We start from the raw sequence: 10,314 nt of genomic DNA, 5'->3' as shown, positions 1-10,314 counted from the left end.
ACACTCAAAATAAGTTTACAATATTATTAAGTCTATTTATTTTGTGAACTTGGTGCACTGAATAAACAACTCATCACAGGCTATCTGGCCTTCCAATGAGCTCTCTGTTGACCTTAGAGTAATTGTGATCATTGTCTACTAGCAAAATAAGGGGGAACCAACATCCCAAACAAGTGATTATCTGGGCATATATGCATATGTACCACACCCATCCTGGAAAACTCAGTTTAAGATGTTTAAGGAGATTAAGATGTTTAAGCTTATTAAATCAATATATTCTGTAATTGGGAAAGACTGAACATTTCCAAAGCCTAGGAGCTGATATTACCTACAACTTAATCAATGCTATTAATACCTCCATGGAAAGGATGAAGCAGAGAAGGATGGTTAGCATGGGAGTGTAGTTTAACCCAAACTCAGCCAAGCATATCTAAAGCTGTCCAATGACAAAAACTTTGATTATGGACATAGAGAACAATTTGAATATATTAGTTCTTAACTTTACATCAGTCTGTAGTGAAGTTTTCACTGGTCTATTAAGACATCAGAAAAATAATTACAACAGTGAATTAATGTTTTATTCTGAAATTGTGTCCTTCCTACTTTTTGTTGTTAAAATGTCCTTTCTTATATATATATTTTTTAATTAATTAATTTATTTATTTATTTGAGACAGAGTCTCAATCTGTCACCTTGGGGAGAGTGCCATGGTGTCATAATTCACAGCAACCTCCAACTCTTGGGGTCAAGTGATCCTCTTGTCTCAGTTTTTTTCTTTTTTCCTTCTATTTTTAGTTAGCGACAGGGTCTCGCTTTTGCTCAGGCTGGTCTTGAACTCGTGAGCTCAAGCTATCCACCTGTCTTGGCCTCCCAGAGTGCTAGGATTACAGGTGTGAGCCATCGGCTGGCCTAAAATGTCCTTTCTTAAGGAAATGATGATAGTTGAATTGTTTTTTGTTTTGTTTTTTGAGACAGAGTCTCACTATGTTGCCCTAGGTAGAGTGCCATAGCATCACCACTCACAGCAACCTCAAACTCTTGGGCTGAAGTGATTCCCTTGCCTCAGCCTCCCAAGTAGCTAGGAGTGTAGGTGCCTGCCACAACGATTGGCTATTTTTTGTTGTTGTTACAGTTTTCATTTTTGTTTAGCTGACTAGGGCCAGGTTTAAACCTGCCAGCCTGTTGTATGTGGCTGGCACCGTAACCCCTGTGCTATGAGTGCCAAGCCAATAGTTGAATTTTTAATGTCCATACCTGACAAATTAAAAAATGGCAATCCTATGTTTGTTTCCATTTTTAAAACCAAACCAAACCAAACCAAATCCAATCCACTAATCTATGACACAGAAGCCCTGTGTGGAAAGGGTGATGTGCTCTAAGCCAGTGGCTCTCAGCTGTGCTGCTCACTGGAATCACTTGAGAAGATTTTAAAATACTGACATCTGCATCCAATCCCTGAGACTCTGATTTGTTTGGTGTTAGAGCATGACCTTGGTGTTGAGTCATCTCAGACGGCTACAGAGTGCAGCCAAAGTTGGAAACCACTGCTCTATCCCATTCTCACGTAGACACTTCATGATTACAGACTGGGCTTTGCGGGTATCTCAGTGCTGGGATGCACACAGACATGGATATTTCAGGTAGAACATGCTCATAGTAAGTGGATAAATAGGCACTATCGTTTATAGCTCAAACATTCCTGAATGTTTTCAGCACTGAGAGGACAATCTTACATAAATATCCTGAGGGGGTCAGGTTTCAGCATATCAGAGACTAAATACCAGGCCCTGGATCATAGATTTACCCCCCAAATCACTATGTGAATGTCAATGGTGGTGTATTCTGACCATGACGGACAGCCCCTCGGGCCCTAAACCCACCTCCCTGCTTCTCTGCCCAGCTTCCTTTCTACCTTCGATATCAGCCACCCACGGGCTGCATAGTAGAGTGTGTGATCCACCCTCCGAGAATGATAGAATGGAACCTGGCAGTCATTACGCCTGACAGCCTTCTTTTGAAATTTCATCTTAAATGTCTTGAGTGACAGTGATGACACCATTTTCCTTACAGTCTCTGTGAGAATTTGAGTCATTAATGTCAGCAAGTTTTCACCAAGTATCCTGCTGAAATCTTTACTTCTCTCCATCTTAATAGGAATATATTTGGTGACACTGGCGCCACCCCTTTCAGGTGTCAGATCATGGTACAATTCTTCAGAGGGACTAGAAATTGCGGATTCTCTTTTTGCTTCCCACCTAGCATTCATGCTTCTTCTCCTGCTAATTTGGCTGCATTAGTTTTTCCTTAAAGCCATTGAAAATAAAAAATAAAAAATAAAAAATAAAAAAAGAAAGAAAGGAAAAAGTCCAACTCCAAAGACATGTGAATTCTCACCTGATTCGCTCCCAGGTGTAAGAGACAACATGGATCTGTTTCCGGGTCTAGGACTAAGTTAAGAATTCCTTAATTTCTCTTGCGGTCATTTTAATATTTATGAAAAGGGTGGTCTAGACTGCATAGATTATTCTCAGATCATTTTTAAGAAGGAAAACCATTGCCTCAACTGAACTCCTGAGTGAAAGTGAAGTGAGCTGTCACTGGGCTGCCTCAGTCTTTACTCCTGGAGCTCCCAACCCCCACCCTGAAAGCCAGCTCTGGGAAGCACGGTTCATCCTCTAGTTTCCACTGAACAAAAGAAAACAAAAAAAAAATTTTTTTTTTGTTAAGTTTGGAACTGGAATTTGTCCATTTGCTAGCTTGTTTCTCTTTTTATGTTTTAACTTGTTAGCTATGCCAGAGTATTGCATTGCCTAGAGACACTGCATGGTTGATTATTCCAATTATTAATTTTTCGATTAATAATAGGTTCTGCATTTTGTCTGATTTGTCACTGGTAGTACTGATTTCGCTTTTCCTCCAAATGGATTATTATATTCCAAGGCTCTCTAAAAGAGATTCAACAAGGGTCTATCAAGCTTCCTATTCTAAGACAAGAGGCCTTTGTGCATCTATCCCATTTTTCTCATCTTTAAAAGCAAAATCTGGCAAATTTGATTGACATTCCTTGACTAATTCAAGTTGCTGGTGATCCTCAAGTAGCATTGTGATTCTCTAATGACTGTAAAGGAAAAAAACATTCCATGGAAAGAACTGATTGATTTATTAGAGGGAAAATTACCACATGTGCTAGACCTTGATTGCAGCTAATATTTGTAGAGCTAATTGCTTGAACTAGAGGATTAAAAGGATTGAGGGAAGGGAAGAAAAAGAAAACAAAGTTCTCTTGGAATACAGATGAACCCACAGTGGATTTGGATTTGGACTGCGAGGGAGAATTCAGTGCAGGGATTTTTAGGGCTGATGACAATTGTGGGGAAGTTTAGAGTAAGGGGAAGAACTGGGCTTCTGACAGAGAAGTTGCAGGGAGGGAGCAGGCGGGGAAGGAAAGTCGTTGCCTATGTGATCTGTCATGTAAGATATTGTGTGACTGCTTCAGATTTGTCTGGATTTCTTGTTGGTGTCTCACACCAAGGCTATGTTGATACCTAAACCTTAACCCAGCAGAAGTCTGGTCTAGGAAGGAGGGAAAAGTTACTTCCCCTAAAGAGGTGAAGAAAAGGCATAGTTGTAGACACCTTCTTTTTTTTTTTTTTAAACAATACAAGAACTAGATTCCTAGTACAGGGAAATAGATAATAATTTTTCCTGTTGATAGAACCTGGGGTGGATGTGCTGAGATGGTAAACTTTGGGGTAGTTCAAGTCTGTCATTACCAACTATTATTGTTAGTATATAAATGTTTCCCTTTGTCTCTAGGTATAACAAAGTACTGACAATTTCCTTGATGACTTCCAGCAAAATAATAGTAGCAGTAAAATTGGGGAATAGGGGAGCTTGCTATATATCAGTTCTATTCTAACCGCTTTCCATATATCAACTCATTTCTTTTCAGGTACTCTAAGACAATTATTGGATTTCCTGCCCCTTCTCTGTTAAGATATTCCAGGCAATATAATAGCTTGATCCTTAGTCAGACAGATTACAAAGTTTCCTAAAATATTCTTGTGGTGAAGAACTAAATAATACTACAGTTAGGTAGATTAATATTTTGTCAAATCTTTAAAAACAAGAAGTGTTGACTTGCGAAACAATGCTAGCTAGACAGAGCTTTAAACAAATTCACTCATACATTTTTTTTATCAGTGATTTGGATAAAACTCAAGCCTAATCTCAGGCCTATATCTCATCCAGAATTTTAGCTTCCCATCAAGCCTCTACGAGAACACTATGATCAAAATGGTAGATGATCAAATTGAGATTGAAAATTGTCTTTATAGTTTCTAAGGATGGGACCAAAGCAACAGGATGTGTTGGGATTTTTTAAATGTAATTGCCTGGAGAGATCTGGGTTGGCAGGCTCTCATGTGAAAAGACAATTAACTAGACCACAAGCTCACCAGGAGGCAGCAGTGTTAAATGACTCTTGGGAGTGCTGTGACAGTGTGGTAGACACCTTTGGGGTGTCTGCCCAGCTCTTAGCACTTTCTCTGAGAAGTTCCTTCAATACACACAAGACGTAAACTCTACATAGGTTAGGCTAGAGTAGGCTAGATAGGAGTAGGCATCTGGATCAACCAGATTACGTCTCCTGAAAGTTTAGATGTCGTATTGAGAGACACGGTGAGAGCACTGGAAGTCAGTCTGTGGACAGTGAGAAGCAGACAGTCTTCTCCCACCAACAAAGCCTTGAATTGCTTTATACTGCCCAAGTTGATTGCTCAATTTTTCTACCAGTTGTCAACATTTTCCTTCCCAGGAGTCAAACGTAGTTCTCTACTTAAAGTTGTCTTAGTCTCTTACCTATTTGTTTTCCAAAGACAAGTTCCAAGGAGCACTGATTTTCCAGCTCTTTGCCGCCGTCAGGTTCCGGGTCCAGTGCACTAGGTTAAACTGGCTGTGAAGTCCTCCTGAGCTAAGAACAGGTGGTAGCTGCTCAGACACCACGTGTGGTTCACTTAGATCCCTTGTGTGGTTCACAACGTATGTGTGTTAACATCAACTGTCCCCATGCCCAGGGCCTGTGTAGCCAACATGGCCCTAGCTTAGTGGGAGCTTTCAGTCAAGCTGGCTTTGTTGAGTCCTTCCCATATTAGGGACAAGTACCGTACTTTCATGCTGTCACTAGGCATCCAGGGCCCACCCTCCTATCCTGGAGGAAGCACAGGAGCCCCAACCTGCTGGACTTCCTGAGATCAGCTTCATGGAGAGGACCAGTAAGGGGTGTGGAGGGCTAAACAGACACAGACAGCCCTGTTGTGAGTCAGCGCTGCCTGGTGGTGGCCACACTGGCCCCAAGAAGGACTGGGTAGCAGTATAGTTGGGTATAACGTGTGCAACTTGCCTTCCCCCAGGCCCTCGCTCCAGCTCAGTCTCCTGGTACTCTCCAGACTGGTGGGTCTCTTCCTCCTCTGTCTTCCCAGGCAATAGTGTCCTTTAGCAAATCTCCAGGTAGCCATGCATGCCCTGCTCAGATCTGACTCTTTCTGCCCCACCCCAGAAAAACAACACTCGTCCTTTGAGTGGCAAAACAGAGAGTAGTGAAGTGTTTAAACAAAATATTTTCAACTAAATATTGTGACCAAGACAATTTTATTAAGCACTAGGAAAGCAAAGCAAAATTTCTAGAGTAAGAGTTCCTTTCCAGGAAATTCAAACTGAAGTAAATACAAATCTTTATAATTCATAATTCTCTGACTTAAATGTCTGTGCATTTTTATGTGCATAGTCCTTATTAGAAAAAATTATGGGCTCGGCTCCTATAGCTCAACCGGCTAAGGCGCCAGCCATGTACACCTAAGGTGGCGGGTTCCAATCCCCAGCCTGGACCCGCCAAACAACAATGATGGCTGCAACCAAAAAATAGCCGGGCGTTGTGGCAGGTGCCTGTGGTCCCAGCTACTTGGGAGGCGGAGGCAAGAGACTCACTTGAGCCCAGGAGTTGGAGGTTGCTGTGAGCTATGATGCCATGGCACTCTACCCAGGGGGACAGCTTGAGGCTCTGTCTCAAAAAAAAAAAAAAAAAAAGAAAGAAAGAAAAAATTATGAGGGTAGATTGTAACCAAAGAAACCTAAGGAGTATTTCTTCAAGATCAGCGGCCACAGGTGGGCAAGGTGGGAGCAAGCACTAGAAGGCCTAGGCTGGGCTGGAGACTACTTATGGAATTGCCATAGTTGGAGGCCCAAACTCTTTAGCTTGCCACATACTGAAAATCACTGCATGCCAGATCAGATGTGATGATGTGTCTTTAAATGAGGTGAAATGGCTGGCACCGAGCCACAGGCCCTACTGAGAATAGATGCCTATTCAACAACCTGGGTTCTCCTGGAGAACACCATGCCTTCGCTTCTATTAGCATGAAACTAGGCTAGCCAGTGACTTTTTCATATTAACTACACAAGAAATTGTTTATCATTATGAAAAAGAACTTTAAGCAAGATACCATATACAAAAATTAATTAGCAATGTATCATAGATTTAAGTGTAAAGCCTAAGATACTTCTAGAACAAAACACACATAGGAGAAAACCTTCAAGATCCTGGGTTAGGTAAAAATTTCTTAGACAAAACAGTATAAACCATGAAATGAAAAACAAATTGATGGATAGAGCTGGAAAATGTTCTTCTGAGCAAAGTATCACAAGAATGGAAGAAAAAATATCCACTATGGGCAGGGGGGAGGGAGAGGGGAGGGGGGAATGGGTGGAGGGAGGAGGATTGGAGGGATCACTTTTGTGGTTTATCTTACAAAGGTACAAGTGAACCTTTCTAAGAGTAGAATATGAACGTTTTGGCACAATAACTAGGTAAATGACATGAAGGCTATGTTAACCAGTTTGATGAAATGCTTCAAATTATATGTGAAAACACCACACTGTACCCCAGAAATGCATTAATGTACATAGTTACCATTCAATAAAAAAAATAAATAAATAAATAAAAGAAAAACAAATTGATAAGTCAGGCCAGGTGCAGTGGCTCAGGTCTTTAATCCCAGCACTTTGGGAGGACCAGGTGGGAAGATCACCTGATAGCAGGAATGTGAGACCCACTTGGGCAACATAGTAAGACTTGTTCTCTACAAAAAAAAAAAAAACTTTAAAAAAAGTAAAAATAAATAAATAAAAGACAAATGTATTAAACTGCTCTTTGAGACACTGTAGAAAAGCGAAAAGACAAGCCACAGATTGGGCAGTAAGATGTGAAAAATACATACGGGATAAAGGACTCGTAAACAGAATACAGAAAAGAATTCTCTGAACTCAACAATAAGAAAATGAATATCCCAATGAAAAAATCAGCAAAATGTTTGAAGAGACTCTTCCTGAAAGAAGAGACATGGGGGCAAATAAACCCATGAAAAAGCGTTCAATATCATCAGTCAAAACAAAACCACAATGGGATACCACAATCTGCTTATTAAAATAACTAAAATTTTAAAAAGAAACAAAAACAACTGACAACATCAAACTCTGGTGAAGATGCCAAGCAACTGGCCTCGTACGGATGTTGGTGGGAATGCACCATGGCACAGCTGCTTTCTGACACAGGTGGAGAATTTCTTTAAAAGTTAAACATACCAGATATTTACCAAAAAGAAATGAAAGCATATGTTCACATAAAAATCTGTACACTAATGTTTATGGTGATTTTATTCATAATGTCCCCCAAATGGAAACAACCCAAAGGCTCACCAACTGAAGAATGGGTAAACCAGCTGGGGTACGTCCATGCAAGGGAATACTACTCAGGAGGAAAAAGGAACAAACTGCTCTAACACATGCACCAAAATGCATAGAGTCAAGTGGTTTTGCCAAGTGAAAGACGCCAGATGCAAAAGGCCAGAAGTGATTCCCTTTATATGACATCTGAAAAAGGCAAAACTAGTAGGGCAAAAATTAAAACAAAGTTTGCCCAAGGTTGGCAGTTGAGTACTAAGGACAGGAGGGAATTTATTCAGTGATGATTGTGGTAGGGTTACATGCCTGAAAGCATTTGTCAAAATTCTGTAACTGTACCCTTACAGAGGGATAATTTTACTATATACAAATTATGCCTAAAAAAGGAAAACAATAAAAATATCTTGAAATGCCACTATTTAGCATATAGCTCTCCAGAAATTTTCTCATGCAAATGAACTAAACACGAGTGACCTCTTTAAACATGAATTGACCTCTTTCTTAGAATAGAAAAGCAGGATATTCTAGTTAATTCAATATTTTGTTTAATTGAGTTATATGCTACTACATACAGGGATCATTGCTTACAAAAGAGTTAGAATTCAAGAAGTGCTTCTTTCAAAAAGTATTCTGATTTAAACACTCAAGGTGTTTTGGAAGAAGCAGTATAGTCAAGATGCTTGGGTTTAACGTAGGTAGTTCCTGACACTAACTTACCCAAGGACCAAATTCAAGTAACTTTCTTCTTTGGCTTTCATTTTTTTCTACTTCGAATAAATAGATTTGACATGACTCAATGATTTTCAATAGGTTGGGGAAAGCAGCCAAGAGAGAAAATAAACCCCAAGGGATTGTTTTGTATGTTCAAGGAGTACAGAGGCATTTTTAAAGCTCCCACACATCTGAAATTTCGGGGGGGGGGAGCAGTTGTTTGAAAAATTATTAGGTTAGATAATCCCCATGAGACAATTTACAGCATCCTGGGATTCTGCTGAGGGTACTGTGTCTGAGGCAATGTCTACCTAACGCTATGCTAGGTAGCTACTATGCTGCCCGTAGTTCATCTTTTTCTGGTGCTTCAGATGACACCATAATACTCTGCAGTGTCCTGGGATCATCACTACCCAGAGCAGTGGGCACAGAAGCTGTACTGATACTCTGATACCCTGGAAGCTCATTTTGAAATAAATCCATGCTGGTTCATTTATCATATATTTCTTTTCTGTAGAAAAAGAAGGCACAGAAAATCCCGTTATTTGAGTTTTCTGGTTCCTTGCATTTTGGGGGGAGCTGGGTATAGGAAGAGGCAGCAACGAGTTCTAAGGATGCAGCCATTGTGGATGAGTCTCCCCCAGAACCATGAACTTATAGTGGTAGGAGGAATCATTTCTCAAGATGAAAACAGCTTCTTACCCTGTCCCTAACCCTGATCCTTTCCCATCTCAGTTAATGGCAGTGCTGTTTCACGTCAGCACAGGCCAAAGCCTGAACAGCCATTCTTGACTTTTGCTACACACCCCCCTCCTCACTCACTCTGCATATTTTTCTAGCTCCAACTCCAAAATACATCCGGATCCTAGCACTGGTTAGTATCTTCCCAGCTATCAGCCTCATCCTAACCACCACCCCCTCTAGTCTGGGATCTTGCAATTGCCTCTTGACTTTTCTTCCCTGTGCTATTCATTCTCCACGTGGTGGACACAGCAATCCTGTAAGTTGAGTCCCACCACATTTCTGGTAGGTCTGTGGCTTCCCATTGCACTTGTACTACAATCTAGAGTCTACTCTGGCATACAGGACCCTTTATGGTCCAGTCCATCTACCCTGTCAGTTCTGGTATCATTCTCTCCCTGGGCTTAGCACTTACACCTGCTTTCCACTCCTGGGATGTGATACTTGTATCAGCCTTGGGGGGCTTGTCCTGCCCCTTCCCTGTGCTGAGAATAATCACTCCCCAGACCTCTGTGCGGGTGGTCCCTTCTCTCCATGCAAATCTCAGCTCAAATATTACCCACTCAGAGAGTCCTTCCTGGCCCAACCTACCTCTGCAGCACCCTGGCCAGTCACTCTCTAGCTCATGGTTCTGCTTTATTTTCTTGCTCCTAAAATTGTTATAATATATATTAATATTATATGATTTATTTCTTGGCCAGCTTGATTATTTTCTTTTCCTCCCATAAGAATGTAAGCTCCGTGAGGACAGAGAGCTTTTTCTTGCTCCCCACTATATCTCCAGGGCATCAAACAAATATTTCCTGATACAGCACAAACTATTAACAGATTTTAACTGCCAGAATAAGTGCGTGTATGTGTGTACCAATCGAGCCATAAAAGTAAAATGTTTTTCCAAATAAGAAACAGAAAGAACAAGCAAAATCTAGCTATAGTTGCTTCTCTAAAGCCTTTGCAAAATAAATGATATAAACACACCTATAAAGAAAATGTGTTGGGTGGCGCCTGTGGCTCAAAGGAGTAGTGTGCTGACCCCATATGCCAGAGGTGGTGGGTTCAAACCCAGCCCTGGCCAAAAAAAAGAAACAAATAAATAAAAGAAAATGTGTCAATCAGAAGAATCAG

The sequence above is a fragment of the Otolemur garnettii genome, unplaced genomic scaffold, assembly GCF_000181295.1.
Source record: "Otolemur garnettii isolate 467f Iridium unplaced genomic scaffold, OtoGar3 scaffold00236, whole genome shotgun sequence".
Lineage (NCBI taxonomy): Eukaryota > Metazoa > Chordata > Mammalia > Primates > Galagidae > Otolemur > Otolemur garnettii.
The sequence above is the reverse complement of the archived record's forward strand: the minus strand, read 5'-3'. Positions refer to the sequence as shown.